The sequence below is a fragment of the Anabrus simplex genome, chromosome 2 (genome assembly GCF_040414725.1).
Source record: "Anabrus simplex isolate iqAnaSimp1 chromosome 2, ASM4041472v1, whole genome shotgun sequence".
Lineage (NCBI taxonomy): Eukaryota > Metazoa > Arthropoda > Insecta > Orthoptera > Tettigoniidae > Anabrus > Anabrus simplex.
Genome location: NC_090266.1, coordinates 709,018,663 through 709,039,471, shown reverse-complemented (window position 1 = coordinate 709,039,471; position 20,809 = coordinate 709,018,663). Strand labels below are relative to the sequence as shown.

The 20,809-nt window shown below is 41.0% G+C and overlaps 1 protein-coding gene across 2 annotated transcripts in view; it reads left to right on the top strand.

Moving 5' to 3' along the window:
• Positions 1 to 20,809, top strand: part of Alas (5-aminolevulinate synthase) — a 164,031-nt gene that overhangs the window by 44,819 nt on the left and 98,403 nt on the right. Inside the window, exon 1 of one of the 2 annotated variants that reach the window (XM_067141327.2) lies at positions 15,223 to 15,282. The exons of the other annotated variant lie outside the window; for it this stretch is intronic. The gene's annotated coding sequence lies outside the window, so the exon portion shown is untranslated. Of the gene's footprint in view, positions 1 to 15,222; positions 15,283 to 20,809 lie in introns of those variants that run through there. 2 annotated transcript variants of the gene reach the window in all.

Here is a 20,809-nt window from a genome sequence, read left to right as displayed (position 1 = left end):
CCATTATTGTTTTTGCTACAATGTTATTATCACTCGTCCTCCTTCCTTTCCTGAATTCTGATTGGAGTCTTGAGAGGATAACAAGTAGATTGCATAGCCTAGTTTTCTATTTCTATTGGACTAACATTCATTTTTGTGTAAATTACGTTCTATGACAGCTGCAGAGTTCGTGAATTCAGTCTTTGAATCTCGGCGTTAAGAAATGTTTCCCTGTTTGTAATTTTTCCCCAGACCATTCCAAGTTTGTATTTCGTATAGGGACATTTTTCACATTTATATGTCCAAATACTGCCTGCTGTCATTTCTTGATGGATACAGTACTTTTGCATCCATCTCTTGGGCACAGGCCAGAGTAAAGTGTAGCTTCCACCGAAGTCCCAGTCAACATCCATGGCTGTGACACTATGGAAATTGCTGGGGTATGGGTAGTGCTGAGTAATGACATTCAGAGCATGACTAGTGCATCTGAGTGTTATGAAAGGTGCTGCTCATAGGGTCAGTCATGCTGCAATAATACTTTCTGACCCAGTGAGGAAAGCAATGGTAAACTACCTCACTCCTCATCTTGCCTAGTACGCCTCATTTTGGTGCTGCCATTGGTTTTTGGGGTCTTCGCATAACCGCATAACCTTTGGTGGTGCAATTTGAGGATCCAACCAGCCTCTGGGCTGATGACCTAACAGACAGACATGTCCAAATAATAAAGTTAAATACACTACAGGTATTATGAATCACACAACACAGATCATTAGACATTTCCTATTCGCACAAGCACACGGCTCTGCTAAACAATAGTATCTCAAACCACTGTTATGAATAAACAACATTACAACTCGTTGCACAAAAGGGAAAGAGTACTTACCTTTCTCTTACTACTACTACTACTACTACTACTACTACTACTACTACTACTTTATTTAGCCATTATTGTTTTAGTACCATTTTATTATCACTCGTCCTTATTTTTTTTTTTGCTAGTAGCTTTACATCGTACCGACACAGACAGGTCTTATGGCGACGATGGGATAGGAAAGGCCTAGGAGTTGGAAGGAAGCGGCGTGGCCTTAATTAAGGTACATCCCCCGTCCTTATTCCTGTTCTTCCTTTCTATTATTCTATTCTATTATTATTAATAATAATATTATTATTGTTGTTATTATTGCAATAGGTAGCAACAAAGCTTGCAACTGCGGATGTATATTCAGGCAGTACCTAGAAGAAATAATGTAATATTAAAAAATGTGAAATAAATAGTTTTCCAGCTAATTGTTTATTACCTACTCTTGATTTGCTTGCAATATATTTATGTTGCACGAAGAAAGATAAGTATTGATATATTTCAATAATTACTGATTAATTTCAAGAAATCATTTGTGTCATGATTCCTCTTCTTTCTGGTATCGTTGGCAAGCAAAGAATTAACGTGGGGATGGATGACAGTGTATTTTCTCTACGTCAGCCGTGATCAAATACTCTAATTTGAATACCGTCTTTGCAAACTTTACAAATATGGAAGTCATATAACTTACAATTTATATTCATATATATGCTTCCCTAGTAGAATGGTTTTACCTTTATCATTTACTCTGTAAGCCTCCGTTAATGAATTAGACCCCTCCACAAGCCTCTGTTTGATTATAGAACTGACACGTACTCTGCTTCCACACCACATCGTATCATGAAATCATTAAATACGTCGTCTTCTAGGCCCCTCTTCTTCCCTTACCCTCTACAGCCAAGTTCATTAGTTTCCTAGATAATTCATCCTTCTCCATTCACCTAACATGACCCTACCACTACTTCAAATATACAGTATACCCACAACTTTATTCAAAGACCTCCTTCTTGCCTTAGCATCATATTCTTCATTATGAATATAGCTTTTTAGTTGTTCCCAGCTATACATACCAGCTGCCCTATTATTCTCCCTATATCTATGCCTGTTACCTCTAGGTTATGAACTAGATATTCATTGTCTACCCATTTCTCGCTCCCGTACAAGAAAGTCAGCTTAAATGTAGAGTAATGTTGGGATAATCTGACGAACAAATAAATATTTTTCATGAAGATTATGGTCGACAAATGTGAACTTACTGCATTAGCTTTGTTACATCTTGGTTCGTTGTATTTCACTCCAATTTCATTCTGTGAGTAAATACAACTCATGAAGCCTGGTCGAGAAATTCCACCAGTCCCAGTTTCTTTACCCGGCAATCTATCTTCTTAGGTCATTTACCCACAAACATAGCGTGAAAGTATTTGATTTTTCAGCAAGCCTCCTATAGTACAAACGAAATAGTTTGAGTAGGACTACTTTTGAACTCAAAACATTATTTAATATTTACATAAACTTACTGTTTCTAATCTGCATGTATAGTTCTCTGAGCAGAGAAAAATCCTTGAACGAGATATTTAATCGCATGAAATACGCGAAACAATGGATACATGCCATTGTCTGCGTGCTTGTACATTACATTTAGAATTATGACCACTACACGATCTTCACGACGTTGCCCGTTATAACAGCTGAAGATTACCTATTATCTCCCGACTACAAAAGTTTTACTTTCATTGTCTTGCACGTTACAAAGATACATAGTACTATACCATGGACTTACGGAAAGTTAAAAACTAGCAGGCTAGACTTGATGTTGTGATCATAACCACGAGATTACTCATTATCAGGCCACAAGGACGTGATTTTTCACTTTAAACACCTTCACGTATTGGCGGGGATTGGAACAACAGCCACCTTGGCAGAAAGGTAGTGCCGATAAAACTGAGCTACCACGCGAGTTCGTTACGCGGTTTAGGTCACGTAGCTGTCAGCCTGCATTAGGGAGATAGTGGGTTCGAACCCTAACGTCGGCAGCCCTGAAAATGGTATTCCATAGTTCTCCATTTTCATTCTAGGCAAATGCTGGGTCTGTGCCTTAACTACGGCCACGGTCTCTGCCTTCCCAGTACTAGTCCATCCTTTCCTATCCTCTCGTCGCCATAAGAACTGTGTGTGCCGGTGCAACGTAAAACAAAAGAAAAATAACCCTCCGTTATTACACCTCAATACATGCAAGATCTTATAAGACAAGTATGAAAGATATATGTTGAACTAGGCCTACTATTGATTTAGTCACAAGTCGGTGGTGGGGAAGTCTCATGCCTACTGACCTTACTAGAATAAAATCGAATAGAATACTCCTATTCCCTAGTTCCGGATCGCCTGAAAATGGGGAGAGAGCACTATTTTATTGCATTTCATTAAGTTTGATACATGCATTACATTTTCCTCTTACAATTATTTGACTTCTTTCTTCTTTCTTTCGATACAGCCAACTTTGGGCTATGAATACACCAGCTACCTGCCACGTTTCTTCCTTCTCTTTACATTCTCTCCAAAGGTTATTTAACCTTTGGCTCCTCCTTTGCCTTTCTTCCACCGAGATGTTCAGTTGTTTAGCAGGTCGTTTCTCTGGATTATCCCTCAGTTCCGCAACTTTCTGTCTGAAGATATTTCTATTTTGAATTTCTGTGGGCGTGATACCTCCTTCGTTGAGATCTTTATGCACTTCGTTCAACCAGCGGGGATGAGTTTTCCATTTTTCTTGAAGAATAATTAATTTATATGCCAGTCTGTCTGGGCTCATTCTCTTCAAATGTCCATGAAATGTCAATCTCCTCGTCCTCATTTTGGTGGTTATCTTCTCAATCCTCTCATACACTTCCTTGTTGGATCTCAGATGGAAGGTAAATTCTCCAGCGACTTTCTTTGGGTCCGCCTCTGTGGTGTAGTGGTTGGTGTGATTAGCTGCAACCCCCGGAGGCCCAGGTTCGATTCCCGGCTCTGCCACGAAATTTGAAAAGTGGTACGAGGGCTGGAACGGGGTCCACTCAGTCTCGGGAGGTCGACTGAGTAGAGGTGGGTTCGATTCCCACCTCAACCATCCTGGAAGTGGTTTTCCGTGGTTTCCCGTGGTTTCCCACTTCTCCTAACTTAAAGGCACGGCCGCTTCCTTTCCACTTCCTTGTCTATCCCTTCCAATCTTCCCATCCCCCCACAAGGCCCCTGTTCAGCAGAGCAGGTGAGACCGTCTGGGCGAGGTACTGGTCATTCTCCACGGTTGTATACCCCGACCCAGAGTCTGAAGCTCCAGGACACTGCCTTTGAGGCGGTAGAGTTGGGATCCCTCGTTGAGTGCGAGAAAAAACCGACCCTGGAGGGTAAACAGATAAAGAAGAAGACTTTCTTTGGTCCTAAGATCTTCTTGAGGAACTTTTTTTTTTTTCACAATTAAGGGGTCTTCTATCCTAGAAAGTGTCTCCGCTGCATAGAGACAAGCTGGTGTAACTACTGTGCTGTAGTGTCTCAGTTTTGCCTCGAAAGAGAGGGATTTGGATTTGTAAGTATCCTGACTCAGTTTAAAAGCCAAGAATTATTTGACAATTACTACACTAAATATAATTTATTTTGTCTTAGACGTTAACCACGTTGTATAGTCTAGGACAACATGTATCTTCCCCTGCCTTAGATTATTTAGTACTTACTCCTGTGTCACAAGTCTTATGGAGTATCTTAACATTACAACATATATTATGAATGAATTGAATGAGTTGATGACCGGGCGAGTTGGCCATGCGGTTACGGGCGCGCGGCTATGAGCTTGCATCCGGGAAATAGTGGGTTCGAACCCCACTGTTGGCAGCCCTGAAGATGGTTTTCCGTCGTTTCCCATTTTCACACCAGGCAAATGCTGGGACTGTACCTTAATTAAGGCGACGGCCGCTTCCTTCCCGTTCCTAGGCCTTTCCTATCCCATCGTCGCCATAAGACCTATCTGTGTCGGTGCGACGTAATGCAAATAGCAATGAGTGGATGACTGCATGAATTGGTAAATGAAGGGTTTCATGGTTGAATTGTAATGGACTGCAATGAGCATTCCGTTATGAATGAGATCCTGACTGTCTAAATGAATGGATGAAGACTGAGTGCATGAATGAATGGATTGGATTCCAAGTCCTCTCTCTCAGTCGCGGATAGCCACCAACTTCGGAGAGAGTTTCGTGCATTATGAATTGATGAATGGATGCTTCCCAGATTGAATTCCATGCCAGAGTGAAGGGATAAACACTCTTCTCTCCCTGTCATGGATAGCTACCAACTGGGGGGAACTGACCTTAATATAAGGCTTGTTGAGTAGTCAGCCAAGAATCTGGTTGGATACTTAACAGCTCTGTCATTAGCTGTCGTAGATATCCTAAGCATTACTGAATAGGCCTGGGAAGTGAGGGGTGAAGTGATTTCCCGTTGCTTCCCTCACTGAGCCAGAAATTTGTATTACATATCATTCTGCCAAGCCCACTAAAATACATGCACCAAACGACGCTATGAGCGACATGCTTACGTCATTCATAAGAGGTACTGGCTGTATAAGGAATTACAACACTATCGCTCACACCTCAGCTACTATAATGTGTCAAATTCAAGGAAAGACTGAGATAGGCTCAACGAAAGCAATAAAAATTTCTTCCAGCCCATACCAGAAGACTCTTCAGTAATTCATTTTTGTCAGTACAATTCGAACATGGAATTCGTTGGCCAGTTATCTAAGGGACACCCTATCTGAACTGGTATTATAAAGAAATATTGGGCGCGGTACTTGGGATGCTGCTGCTGGAGAGTTTTCATTCCCCGCCCGAAGGCGGGGCGGGCCCCCTAGATCGTGTCGCGATCTCTCGGGCCGGGAGAAGGGAAAAGAAGTAGAAGGTGTGATAGAAGAGGAAGATGGGGATAGCGATGTAAATATTCATGAGGAAGTAACGGTGGGTCTTCTTAGCTGGGGAGATGGGAACGATAGGAATTGTGCTCGAGGAGTGAAGTTTAAATGAATGTAGCAGGGTGGAAATGGAATGTGAGGAGTTGCAGAATTGTTGTGATATTGTTAAGGGAAGTGATGAGGAGTCGGATGATATCTAGCGTTGGAGGTGGTGGAGGGAAGAAACTAGGTGGGGAAAGGCGTGGGCAAACGGGTGTACTAGGTTGGAAAGGAGGAATTGGCCGGGGGCGGCAATATGGTGGGTTGAAACGTTGGCGAATAGGTTGAGGTGGGGAGAGAGAGGGCTCAACTTTATGACGATGGCGATAGATGTAAGCTCCATTGGCAATAAGTCGTTGGACATCTTCGGCAGTTGGAAGGTGTATGCGGACCATATACGTCGGGCCGGAGGAGTTCTTGATCCGAAAGACGCGACGAACTGGGACGCCTTCGGCTTGAAGTTCCTGGAGAATCGTTCGAGCTGAGAGAGCAGGATCCACTCCGCGTATCACACAGCTGTACATGGTGTGACAGGTCGATGAGGACTGCGTGGATGGTGGTGCGGCGGAGGCTGCTACGTCGGCGGCGTGCGTAGATGGTGGTGACGAAGGCAGTGCTGCAGCTGTAGACGGAGATGTCTCAGTGGGTTGGTTCAGGTGTTGAGGTCCTTCAGGGCTAGGGCAGACAGGGAGGAAAGAAGTCATGAGAGGAGAAGGATGGCATGTTATAACAGTTGTGACCGGGACAGAAGGATAGAGAGGGATGGAGGGCGTGCTGGTCGTTGCGATGGTAGTGGTGATGGTGGTGCTGGTGGTGGTGGCGATGGGAGTTGTGTAGAAATGAGAGGAAGATGGTTGGGACGGAGTCCACTGTGGTGGTGTTTCGTTGGCAAAGTACGAAGGACAAGATGTCACTCGGTGGATCTGGCTGTCCAAGTAGATTCCGCTGGCGAGAAAATGTGAAACGGCGTCAGCTGAGTGGAGATGTAGCAGGACCCGACGTGTAGGGACGAAGTCTTGCAGTATCCTTGAGACGCTTCGGGCTGGGACGTGTGCCATTTGGAGTTTGGCAAGTAAGTCCTGGTCAGAGAGAGCGGGATCGATGTCATGGAGCACGCAGCTGGACATGGTGCTGGGGAGGCTGACTACCAACTAGGTGTCGGCCCAATATGCTGATTGAATCGGCGGGAAGCTAAGTTATAGATGGTGAGCCACCCGGCCGAGCAAAAATGATTTGAAGGTGCGACGGAGTTCGGTGCAATCCAAATCAGAGGAGAGATCCCCGACTTGGGATGGATTGAGCTGGATGTAAATATATGAATTCTGTTTTCCTGTTTTGTTATTTTATTCCGTGTGTTACTACGATTCGTACTAAATTTGTTTTTATTGACGCATTAGGACAACTCCCTTTATTCTGGGCTATTTTATAACTTCTTTTCTTCCATCCTTTAAAGTGTTTTTATAACTATGTGTACAGTTAAGTATGATAACGCATGCGTGTGATATACGGGGTGAACAAAAAATGCCGCACATGGAACTCGCATGAACTCGGCGCTCCGCCGGAGCTGTCTCATTAGCTCAGTGAGACGAGGTAATGCCACCATAAACGCCGGTTGTGCGGACGCGCCGGTTTGGGTCGCGTTCGCACCATTTTTTTTTAAGTTAATGTATCAAATTGTATCAAATGTACACCTCCAATACGCAGTACATTATGTTCTGTCTTACCGTTACAGTTACCTTTATTTAAACATTCAAACATAACATGAACTTCTTACGGACGTAAACGACCACTTTGTGTCGTCCATGGCACAAATAAAGCCAATACGTAGAACATAATAGTGGATACAATAACATCGTCTCTATCCAATGCGGTACAAGGAGACACAATACAGTACAGTAGGTAGGCTACACTGGATTGCCCATTATGCTACGCACAATAATTCCATAGTGTACGTGTGATGTCCAGTCTTATCTTCACAGACCCGGTACGTACACTATTACGAGCAACGTTCACTTCACAGCAGATGTTCAAAGCGACCACCTTGCATTTGCAAACACTTCGCCACTCGCTGGAGCATACTTTGCCGGACCCTACGCAACACACCTGCATCCACCATTGCCGATGCAGCATGCACGTGAGCTGTTAAGCCTTGTACATTTACGGGTGGAGTACTATAAACATGTTCCTTTTTAAGTGTCCCCATAAATAAAAATCTAGTGGATTAAGTTCCAGGGAACGTGGAGCCCAGAACAATGGACCTCCACGACCTAGCCATTTCCCTGAAACGCTTCATTTAAACAGTTACGCACAGTCATTCCAAAGTGTGGCGGTGCACCAACATGCTGAAACCAAAGCTGTCGCCGAACACCAAAGGGAACGTTTTCTAAAGCGTTACGCAAAGTATTGCCCAGAAACGTACGATAGCGGGGCGCATTCAACTTGTCCGGCAATAGGTAAGGGCCTAAAAGCACTCCTCCCAGGATTCCAGCCCACAGGTTTATGCCAAACTGTGTCTGAAAGCCACGTTCACGGGCGACATAAATATGGGTTGTGGTCAGACCAATAATAGCTGTTGTGATGGATGAAAATACCTTCCCGAGTGAAGCTACATTCGTCACTCCAAATCACATTCTTTATAAAATGTTACGCTACGGAGGCGGACCTCGGTAAAGCGGGATGATGCAAGTTTCTCTATTACATTCCGATGCGCTGCAGGATGTGACAGTGTTGCCAGTTTCGCGTTTTCGACTTGTTTTCCAACAGCACCAGATCCGATTTGGCTATCTCTTGCAATGAGATGAGGAATCGCATGCTGACCTCCAAGTGCGGCAATTTTTGTTCACCCTGTATTGCTCAACTATGTGTACATTATATAACATGGTTTAACAGAATAACGGGCTTCATAGCTTGAGTCACGCCATGGAAATAAAGACATCGTAATAATAATAATAATAATAATAATAATAATAATAATAATAATAATAATAATAATAATAATAATAATAATAAAACGATAGCGCGTGCGCTGTAAAGACTAGGTCTCGCCAGCAAAGGCATATATAAGTCTTGGAAATTATAATCATAAAGTAATTGATTTTACAACCCACTAACTATTTTTACGGTTTTTCGGTGACGTCGAGGTACCTACCAGAACTTCATCTTCGTAAGTTATTTTACGTGCCAGTAAAATTACGGATACGAGGCTGGCGTATTTGGGCACCTTCACATTCCACCGAACTGAATGGGAATCGAATTCACCACCTTGTGGTCAGAAAGCTAGTGTTCTGCCATCTGAACTACTCAACTCAACTCAACTCTTTTAGGAATATTTCCAGACTCCACTATTCCTTGATCAGAAACACGTGATATGAGGATCGTACGTTATCAGCGCCACACTAACACCAACTATTTATCAACACAGGAAGGCTTTCAATGAAGGAAATTCCTTCGGTTTTCGTTTCTGCATTTGTCTGAAACAATCAGAAGCAAGGCAAGGTAATACACTCTCTGGAAAACTAACCTTAGACTTTCCAGTCTGGAAACCGATCCCTTGACCGTTATGAGATAAAAGCCAAGTTAAGATTCAACATATTGAATCAAACCGTGTATTTGAATCAGCTTATAAGATGATATCATGGAATACCAAAGAGGAGGATATATTATCCAGGGCACTAACAAGAGTTATGGAGGGTAAAAGAGGAATAAGAATAAGAAGAACTTGTTGTCCATGCCCAGTTAATGCTCTCGTCACGATTTCATAAATCCCGCAGGGTGAAAGTCCTGGAAAAATTAAACTGTACATATCTAGAAAACTAAGCTCTTATCTGCTGAATGTTTTGAAAAGTGGAAATTTATTTTAGAAACCCATTACTTCTAAATTCCCAATAATCAAGTGTATCTGTCTTAATCTGCTTACCCTCCAGGGTCGGTTTTTCCCACCTCTAACGCCTCAACGGCAGTGTCCTGGAGCTTCAGACTCTGGGTCGGGGGATACAACTGGGGAGGATGACCAGTACCTCGCCCAGGCGGCCTCACCTGCTATGTTGAACAGAGGCCTTGCGGGGGATGGGAAGATTGGAAGGGATAGACAAGGAAGAGGGAAGGAAGCGGCCGTGGCCTTAAGTTAGGTACCATCCCAACATTTGACTGGAGGAGAAGTGGGAAACCACGGAAAACCACTTCCAGGATGGCTGAGGTGGGAATCGAACCCACATCTACTCAGTTGACCTCCCGAGGCTGAGTGGACTCCGTTCCAGCCCTTGTACCACTTTTCAAATTTCGTGGTAAAGCCGGGAATCGAACCCGGGCCTCTGGGGGTGGCAGCTAATCACACTAACCACTACCCCACAAGTTATAAGACTATAATGGTGCCTGGGTATAGCCATTGAGAATCCGATCCCGAAGGTCTCGGATTCGATTCCTGGCTCTGCCAGAGATTTGAAGTCTGACGATAGGTCTGGAACGAAATGTATTCAGCCTCTTGAAGACAGTTAAGTAAAGATGATATTCTGCGGTTTCTCACTTCAACTCCTGGCCGTGCTGGGATGGTATATGAATTAATGCCACGGCCGTGGCTAACCGACTGCGCCAAAATTTGACCCTGCAGTTTTGAGCCTGGAGGGCGTGTTGCCTCGAACCTATCTAAAGCAGACATACGTTAAATTCGTAAAGAAACATACAAAACTACACATCACTGAGACGAAGGTGATATGTTTGTTACGTAAGCAAGCTATTTTGCAATCCAGCCAATCTAACTTCTTATACACTTTGACTGCTAAGTGGCACTCGTTTCAAAAGACTGTACCGTAAAGGAAGAAGAACAGAGAAAAATATATAAGTTCGTTGGGAAAGAGAGAGGTAAAATTGAAAATGAGCCCGAACTTACACTCACAGTATTGTTAAATTATTAAACAGAGAATGGTAGAAACCAGGAAGAACAGCAAAGTTATGTAATATTATCACAGTATTATGGGAAAAGCAATCTAAAGAAAGTGAAAACGGAGAAGATACTCATAGGTAGTAGTAAAGATATGCATGAGGTGGTATCCTACACCCTAACACTTACTCTAGAAAATACCTCGAAAGTCTAAATCTGTCTGTTAAAATACCCCCACCAAGTAATATTTATGGGATGTATGTATATTTGTAAATTCTATTTTAATTATATCTTGCAACATTTTGTAAGTTGGAAAATCGTTAGTATTTTGTATTATTATTATAAAAACTAACTGCCGGGCGAGTTAGCCGTGCGGTTAGGGGCGCGCAGCTGTGAGCTTGCATCCGGGAGAACGTAAAGCCCGTAGCAAAAAAAACATCCGGACTGTCGGCAGCCCTGAAGGTGGTTTTTCCCGTGGTTTCCCATTTCCACACCATTCAAATGCTGGGGCTGTACCCTAATTAAGGCCACGGCCGCTTTCTTCCCACTCCCAGCTCTTTCCTATCCCATCGTCAACATAAGACCTATCTGTGTCGGTGCGACGTAAAGCCACTAGCAAAAAATAAAACCTAACTGCATGTAATAGGTATGATTACAATAAACGAATACTCTCTCCCCAGCTGTTGGTCCCCCGTGATTGTGAGAGAAGCGTATTCCATTCGTTCGTTCAGCACTTCGACTGCTAGATTGTGTGCTACGTAGAGATGTTTTAATCGAAAAATAATTACTTTCCACGTATTGTATGATACATAGTGCATTCTCATGCTTGGGGAACTACTCGCGCAATAACGATGAGCTAACTTCATGCTTAAATTATTAATATCTTATGCAGAAGTTAGTGGTCTCCGAGCAAAGTATTCTTCATGTTCTCTCACCTCGTATGCTTGAATGTGTCGGATGGTACTAGGAAGGACATCTCTGTTGTAATTAATTTACACACATGAAGTTAAAATACTTTCGGCAAAATGTAAATAGAAATGTTCAGTTCCATTTACTAACACATTGATCTCCATTTCCACTTGCCTCATTCGGTAATTGGCACCCTATGTTAATGAGTCAAATTTGAAACAGAGATGAGTGAGAATGTGGATTATTTTCTTCATCCTTTAGCACGAGCATATTGTGTAACTTATACATCAAAGCGATAGGTTTACGGGAAACAGTAGCTGCAATAGACAGAGGAGTTGTTGCTACTACGTTTTAAATGTAAGGATGAACAGTGCTATCACCGAGCGAGTTAGCCGTGCGGTTAGACGCGCAGCTGTGGGCTTGCATTCGGGAGATAATGGGTTCGAACACCAGTGTGGGCAGGCCTGAAGATGGTTTTCCGTGGTTTCCCGTTTTCACACCAGGCAAATGCTGGGGCTGTACCTTAATTGAATCGACTATTTCAGAAACTAGTAAAGCGCCAAATCTGTCATTTTGGGGAAAATGAAAAAAACTGTCTAGCATCAGACAAAATGTTATGGTAGGGGTTTTAATATTTTAGCATGAAAGTATTATATCTTTCTATCTAAGGAAAAATATGTTGTGCTTATTAACTTTGCTGTAAAAATTTCCAAAAAGAATTCCACTTAACTGGTTTCTGAAATAAACGAATGTCGCAAACATATTTTTATGGGATAATTCTTGAATTTTTAAAGGATTTTGTCATAAAACCCATATTTGTGGAAATAGAAAATATTTTAATAGGTTTAGACTACATTGCTGATACAAATATAATTATTAAAAGGATGAAATCAGCAATGCCTGCTCATCATGACAGGAGTTTAAACTCCACAGCACATTCTCTCTCTGTAGTAGGCCATTCTAAAATGCTGTCATAAGTGTTCATATCCCATCAGGTAGCTAGTTTTAAGGCATTTAGGTCACGTATCATCTTGATATTGATGGGCACCTAAAACAAACAATAACAAAGAATAATGTAGGGCTCAGACCAGGTACTTCCTTGCCTGAGTAAGTAATATCAAATACAGTAGAGACTACTGTATTTCTCTACTGTATTTGGTAATATAACCTACTTTTACCCTTGCATTCCGAATAATAGGCTATTACGCGTGTGAGTTTGTTTGTCTACAGCTCCTCGTTTCAGTTTAGATACAGGTTCGTCTTCTGAACTTTCAGACATATCACTACGATTATAAAAACACTGCACTAAACAAAAGAAACATTTTTTCAAACAGTTGTTCACAAAACTACGAACATGCGATTCCAGAAACACAACAATGACAATATAAACAGCTGAGCAGCAGAGCAGCAGCGCCAACCGGCAAGGTGCGGCAGTTTACTGTAGAAACCAGCCAAGCGGTGTCACTTAACTGGTTTCTGAACTAAATACGAAATTCGATGTAATTCCTGATCATTATAGGAGGACGTTTCTTGACTGTTTTCAGCACCAAAATGTGCGTAAGCCCTATTAGTAACATATTTTGCCATTAACTCATTTTTTTTCATTTTTTGGCACTTGACTGCTTTCTGAATTAATTGATTAAGGCCACGGCCGCTTCCTTCCCACTCCTAGCCGTTTCCTATCCCATCGTCGACGTAAGGCCTATCCGTGTCGGTGCGACGTAAAGCAAATTGGTAAAAACTAAAAATGAACAATGCTACCATCTGTTCCGTGTACTTTATTGTGTGAAAATGTTGCTTGGCATCGTGGTTTTTGTGTGTGTGTGTGTGTGTGTGTAATGCATGTAACTGTGCTGATAAACTCGTTCCCCTCCCCCTTAGAACAACAGTTAACTACCAATAAATACCGTACCATGTATAAAATTCTAATTATCCGGGGTAAGGGCTGGGAACGATGTCCAATGACTTAAAGCCTCCCAAGCCTCGGATTCCACTAGTGTCCGGTTGGCCATTTTTGTTCTGCATTTAACATATCTTTCGACATGTGCTAATTTAATTTTGTGTGGCTATTTCTAGCCTGGCGCAGCCCTTGCAAGGCAGACCCTCCGACGAGGGTATAGGAAGCTGCGTTTTATTGTACTTGCGGATAGTGTTGTGTGTGAGTTGCAGGAATGTTTGGGACAGTACAAACACCCAGTCTCCGAGCCAAGGGAATTAACCACTTAAGTTTTAAATCTCCGACCCGGCCAGGGATCGAATCCGGGTCCCTCTGAACTGAAGAGCACTATGTTGACCTTTCAGCCATTGAGCTGGACTCGGCATGTAGTCTGTGTACTGAACACGAAAGTTTATTTCAAGTAAAAATTCAGTGACACGAAGAGTTGCATTCAGCGCCGAATCAACACTTACTTGGAACCCCACTGTCAACAGCCCTGAAAATGGTTTTCCATGGTTTCCCATTTTCACACCAGGCAAATGGTGGGGCTGTACCTTATGTACGTCCACGGTGCTTCATTCCCACTCCTAGAGAGATTATGTAACACCCCGCCCCAATAGTGTTTAGGTACTGTTTCCATTTCGCAATGAACCGGGGACGTCATCAAACTGAGCTTTCAAATGCTACGCTAGAGAAAATTCTTTTATTCTTTACTACCAATGAACATTCTTCAAGGATATGATGGTCTTTTCATCAGATGTCGTTTAAACACAATGCTAACATAAAATCTCTCTGTAGTTGATACGTGCATGTCGAGGTTGTAAACTGTAATTGAAATCACATACCATGACTTTAAACAGGTCTTGTTGCATGCTGTTATTGGTTTCTTTAGAGACTGGGAAAATCTTGGTAGTCAGGTCGTGCACTTGTGCCCCATAAGTAGCCACTTAAATTCCGACGTTGACAGCGGTTATAATTTTTTCCTAGATTCAGCGGCTATCGTATTTTCCTAGATTTATCCACACTCACTCCGGGAACGGCTGGGATATTAACTTATTTTCGTTTGCAAGAACTATTCCAGTCATCGACCTAAGTAATTATGCTTCTGTTAAACGTATCAATACGGACCCCAAAAGACATTTGATACGTGCATGTCGAGGTTGTAAACTGTAATTGAAATCACATACCATAACTTTAAACAGGTTTTGTTGCATGCTGTTATGCATGCAAGCGACACTGAATTAACTCCCGTAAAGTATTTTGCACCGTTCATATTTCCCACTTAATTTAATTTGTTCGAAGAGAAAGTATCAATACGTATCGTAATCTGCGTTATTTTATTGTCTGCCAATTAAATTATTTGAGGTCAAGATTTGGGTAGGTCGTCGGGGACTTAAAAAAATTGTACCGGTACTATTTCATCCATGTCCTAGAGTGAGCGTTGAGGAAGACCGCACTTAGCTGGAATTCAGACCCTAGACGCTAATAACAAAATAATCATAATTTCAGGAAGTGGGTTAAATATGGTATCGTATATGCCCGAAACCTTCATAATTTTCGTACATGACTATATACTGCCTGCGGCTGTGTGACTCGAATATTTTGTTCCACCCGGTTCTCAGGCGTGTCGGCTTTTACGGCTCGATAGACAGGTTTCTTCTACCCTTGTGGTGATTCTCGGTACTACAGTACTAGCGCTGGCGCTGACAACACAACCTCGCTGGAGAGCAAGCGACACTGAATTAACTCCCGTAAAGTATTACACCGTTCATATTTCCCACTTAATTTAATTTGTTCGAAGAGAACTCAGTGTGAACTGTTTCTGAACCCATTTATTCATAACTGCTCTTTTTAGGGTGAATGTCTATGCTTTATGATTCTCTATTCTTACCTAACCTACTTCTAAAACTTTCCTCGCCACCCTGACTTAGGAATGCGATTTTTTTTTTTTTTAGTTTTCTCAGAATTTATTGTTGCATGCAATTGCACTTGTTTCAGATAATTTTATAGCTTCGTGACCTGAGTTTTCTGAAACGTACTGTACCGTACGTGCAGGGAGTCTCGAAAGAACCTTATACTGCTGATCATTTTAAATCATAAACGGAGAAAGGTACTTATTTTTTTAATGGCACGAAGTGAATGAAAAATATCAGTTCATAATGAAGGAAGAAATTGAACGGTTTTCATGTAATGACACTCCAAATTCCACATGTCTTCTGGTTAACTATGGGCTTAAAAGGAACCCGATTCTGAATTCCACACAAATGCTATTTAACTTACAAACTAAACATTAAGCCCACAGTCAAATGAAAAATGATCCGTTTAAAAAATAAATGTAATTAAAAACATGTCGATTAAGTGGTGACCTGTTTAATTATTTGATTAATTATTTGACCTCCATATTCATTCACTTTAAATGTCACTTCGCTAATTCCTAATACTGAAGATAAAGGAATACCGGTACCGGTAGTCTTAAATTTTGAATGGTGCACAAAAATAAGAAATCTTTGAATGAATAGACCAATTTAGTTTCCACTAACAGAATGAATGCTAGTGTGAAATTGGTATTCCATTGCTTGCAATCTCTTGCTCACATCGAGAGCCTACAGTTTTATGTTTCATGTGTCAAGAAGTCACTTGACCTAATTTTGTATGGAATTCAAACCAGCAGGAGATTGCTTTTAATTTAGGAAATTTTTCTTGCTGTGATCAGATTTGTCCCACACTTCCCCACCACTCTCCTGTGTTCCTGGTATTCACTGATATGGCCTTGGGTGGTGTGAGAGACTCCCTGTGTTTGTTCATTGAGTATTTATGGAGCCACACACCTTATTAAATGTACCTATGTGAATCAAATAATGCTGTGCAAGTGGTAGTCAGTATGGTAATTCATTCTGGTGAAGACAATTGGGGATTTACATTTTTGAGAGGTACCAGTAGCTGAACTGCTAAAGATTAGGCCCTACTGTCGTAGTCTGTAGTGATTTAAAGTGCAGTCTTATGAGAATATAATTTGGTGGTGTTATCTACAGAAGGTAGTCTGTTGTCTGCAAGTTGTGACCTACCATTAATTGGTGACATATTGGATTAGACATACTGTACTGCAGGAAACACACTGTCGTAGAAAACAAAGTACAGACTGGAATTCTTAGAGAGCCAGAAGAAAGGACCATCATTAGTGAAATATTTTGTTGTGAGCACCAAAATGTACTTCATGCAATAAGTTTTGCCTCACAAAAATCACTTGCAGTTAGATTTATAAAATGGATAAGTAATTACCACCTGTTGAATGCCATTACCATAAACCAGAGTTTGTGAACCTATTTTAACTTGCAAAATTCCTTAAATATAGAAGATACATCTGAATTCCAAGACTTAAATTACGTTAAAGGTCTAGATGCTGAAACATGAATCTTTTCACCAAAAATATAAAAGGAAAAGTAGATTCAGAAGATTAGAAGTCATGCTGCATTGCAAATGTAAATTAAATCCTGTATCTCAACAATGATTTAATTGTGTTGTAATGAGAGCATAGGCAATAAAGGATTAGTTCTCAGTCAATATTAATCTGGATGATTGCTTGTTATATCTATGCTCAACAAAGTAGGAGTACCAGGTGAGTTGGCCGTGCAGTTAGGGCCACACAGCTGTGAGCTTGTATCCGGGAGGTAGTGGGTTAAACCCCACAGTCGGCAGCCCTGAAGATGGTTTTCTGTGGTTTCCCATTTTCACACCAGGAAAATGCTTGGGCTGTACCTTAATTAAGGCCATGGCCGCTTCCTTCTCATTCCTAGGCTTATCCCATCCCATCATCGCCATAAGACTTATCTGTGTTGCTGCAATGTAAAGAAGAAAAAACAAAAACAAAGCAAGAGTAAGATAGGTTTATGCTGAGGTCTTTCGTTTCCTCGGACAGTTTCATTTGTCATTGACTGGATAGGTGTGCAACTGACCTTAACCAGCCTGCAAGTTCTTCTACCTCAATGCTAACTGAACTTTCAGCGTGATTTGAATCATTTTAAGTAGAAAAGACCTACTAGGGTTGTAGTTAATTTATGATATTTATGATATCCACCTAAAAATTTGCTCATGATCGGTTCTAGTTTTATGTTATTTATACATTTCGGCTTCTTGTGATTACTTGATGGCAGACTGGCAAACTTGTATCCTATTAGCTTGAAAACTTGTAACGTTAACAAAGATCAATACAGTATTTTGAAGACGTCAGTGATGTTCGTTGGGAAGAATCCTAAAATAATCAATTTTTATTTAGAGGGAATATGAAACTTTCAAGTTTCAAATCCCAGTCCTTCCATGTGAGATTTGTGCTGGACAAAGTGGAGGCAGACAGGTTTTTCTCCGGGTACTACGGTTTTCCCTGTCATATTTCATTTCAGCAACACTCTCCATTAACATTTCATTTCATCTGTCAGTCATTTATCATTGTCCCAGAGGAGCGCAACAGGCTTCAGCAGCCGGCACAATTCCTATCCTAGCCGCTAGATGGGTGCTTCATTCATTCCATTCCTGACCCGGTCGAATGACTGGAAACAGGCTGTGGATTTTGAATGAAACTTTCAAGTAGATACTTAAGATATTTATTCTCCAAGAATGGTAGTATAGTGAGAGGTATTAAATCGCTGGGGTGAGTGGCTCAGACGGTTAAGGTGTTGGCTATCTGAGACCAAGTTGGCAGATTCAGTCTTGGCTCAGTCCAGTAGTATTTGAAGGTGGCCAAATATGTCAGCCCCATGTCTGTAACTTTACCGGTACATGAAAGAACTCCCACGGGGAATAACTCTGGCACCCTGATGTCTCCAAAGACCGTAAAAAAGTAGTTAGTGGGACGTGAAACCAATATTATAATAAATTAAATCAAATCATTTGCAGGGCTTATGCAGTGAGTTCACGGATGTAATTGGCCTTACTCAGCTCTTTGAGGAAACTGTACTGTTTAGAAGTGAACGCCAGGGGAACTCAGGATATCTTGTGCATAGGCTGGAGATAACAGAAATAATTACAGGAGGATATACCTAATGAAGAGATGAAAGTTAAGTTCAAAAATAGCAAATTGTATGAAACAGTGCAGTGTATGTGAAGCAAATGGAGGACAGTAAATTACATAGTAGACTCTAGACATAGCCATAGAGAAAGATGATCATTCTTGCCTTTTAATGATTTCAAGGTAAGAAGCATAAGAGGCAACCATGCTAGCAGCAGATGAGGATTACAGAGGTGCTTTGTTCATTCACTGAGGCTTGGAAACTGAGTACTGACAGGCCTTACATTCTATAATGAAGATATATGTACTGAGTACCTATCTCATTAATATTCAGCCAGAGGTGTTCTGTTTCTGATAGTCTTTATCATACAGTGGAGATAAGAATTAAAATTAGATAGATCTACAAAAACATGCTCAAATCCCACAAATATACATACTAAAAACTAGGTTAGACTTCTGTAGTAGCAAAATTAATAATGTACATTTTTGAAGTGTTGCACGGACGTGGCATTTTAACATTCAGCAAAGTTGTGTGTTTATTGCTCAAGGCTGTCTGCTCACTCATGCACAGTCCTCTGTACATCCTGGTGTCAATGTGATATTGCAGACTGTCAATTAGGCCTATATGGGTCAAAAAGGAAAGGATCCCACGTTTGAACAACATCAAGTGATAATATTCTGTCACGCTAAGGGAATGTCTCAAAGGCAAATAAGTGAGCTGCTTTATCTGCTATGGAGCACAATGAGAAGATTCGACAAGGAAGACAGGCTGGAGTCAGTTACTCAAAAAGGTCAGCCCAAGAAACTCACTGAAAAGAAGACCCATCCTTGAATCAGTTTGTTGAGTTATGAAAAAAGAATAATACAATGATAGAGCTCACTCAAATCAAATCATTTACTACTGATTTGCATTTAGGGCAGTCGCCCAGGTGGCAGATTCCCTATATGTTGTTTTCCTAGCCTTTCCTTAAATGACTGCAAAGAAATTGGAAATTTATTGAACATCTCCCTTGGTAAGTTATTCCAATCTTTAATTCCCCTTCCTGTAAACAAATATTTGCCCCAGTTTGTCCTCTTGAATTCAAATTTTATCTTCATATTGTGATCTTTCCTACTTTTAAAGACACAACTCAAAATCATTCATCTACTAATGTCATTCTACGTCATCTCTCCACTGACAGCTCGCAACATACCACTTACAAGATATGAATCTCATTTTTTGGTCCGTATTGAACTTGAATGTAATATTAAAATCTAATTTTCATTTGAAAATTGTCCACCTTTTCAATACAATATATTTTCTGTTGACATTAGAACCTTTACATTATTGTTGATTCTATAAATGGGACATGTTTCGCCCTTATTTATGGGGCATCGTCAGCCATGTTTCTTAACTCAAAATCATAAAAATATATTCAGGATCCTGTTTGTATTAATCTTGTAGTATTCTTTAAAATGCCATATTATGAAAGCTAGTTAAAATATGCTTTTTGCATTACATAAGTGTCCACATTTGACTATATAATGATGCCAGTGGGATTATGCATATACATTGAGTAAATACTAAACCTAATATAAAAGTATTGAAATACCGGGCGAGTTGGCCGTGTGGTTAGGAGCGCGGAGCTGTGAGCTTGATTCTGGGAGATAGTGGGTTCGAAACCCACTGTCGGCAGCCCTGAAGATGGTTTTCCGTGTTCACACCAGGCAAATGCTGGGGCTGTACCTTAATTAAGTCCATAGCCGCTTCCTTCCCATTCGTAGGCCTTTCCTGTTCCATCGTCGCCATAAGACCTATCTGTGCCAGTGCGACGTAAAGCAAATGGCAAGAAAAAGGTATTGAAATAATGCCACAAAACTATAATTTAAAATTGTTGATCAACTTTGGCTGATTTTAGCACTCAGTCTTATTGTCCACTGGTGTATTAATTCATTTTTGAACACGTACTCATGAAAATACAATTTTAGTTCACATTGGAAAATTCTCTAGCAAAGTTATTATACCAGCTGAATGTCTAGTAAATTTTGTTAACAAACGTACTTAAACACCAAAAACATTATAAATAAACTAATAGCTAGGTTTGTAACTTATTGAAAGATATTCACCTTATTTTCTTGACACGGCATAAGCCCAAAAGCCTATACAGTATCGTCTATAAGTACGGGCCGTGAAAGCATCAATGGCGACATTATTGAAATATTTTGGCCAGTTTAATACAGTAATTCTTAGTGTTTAACAGGTCATGTCCTGTCAATTTTTATAGAAATCCTTAAAA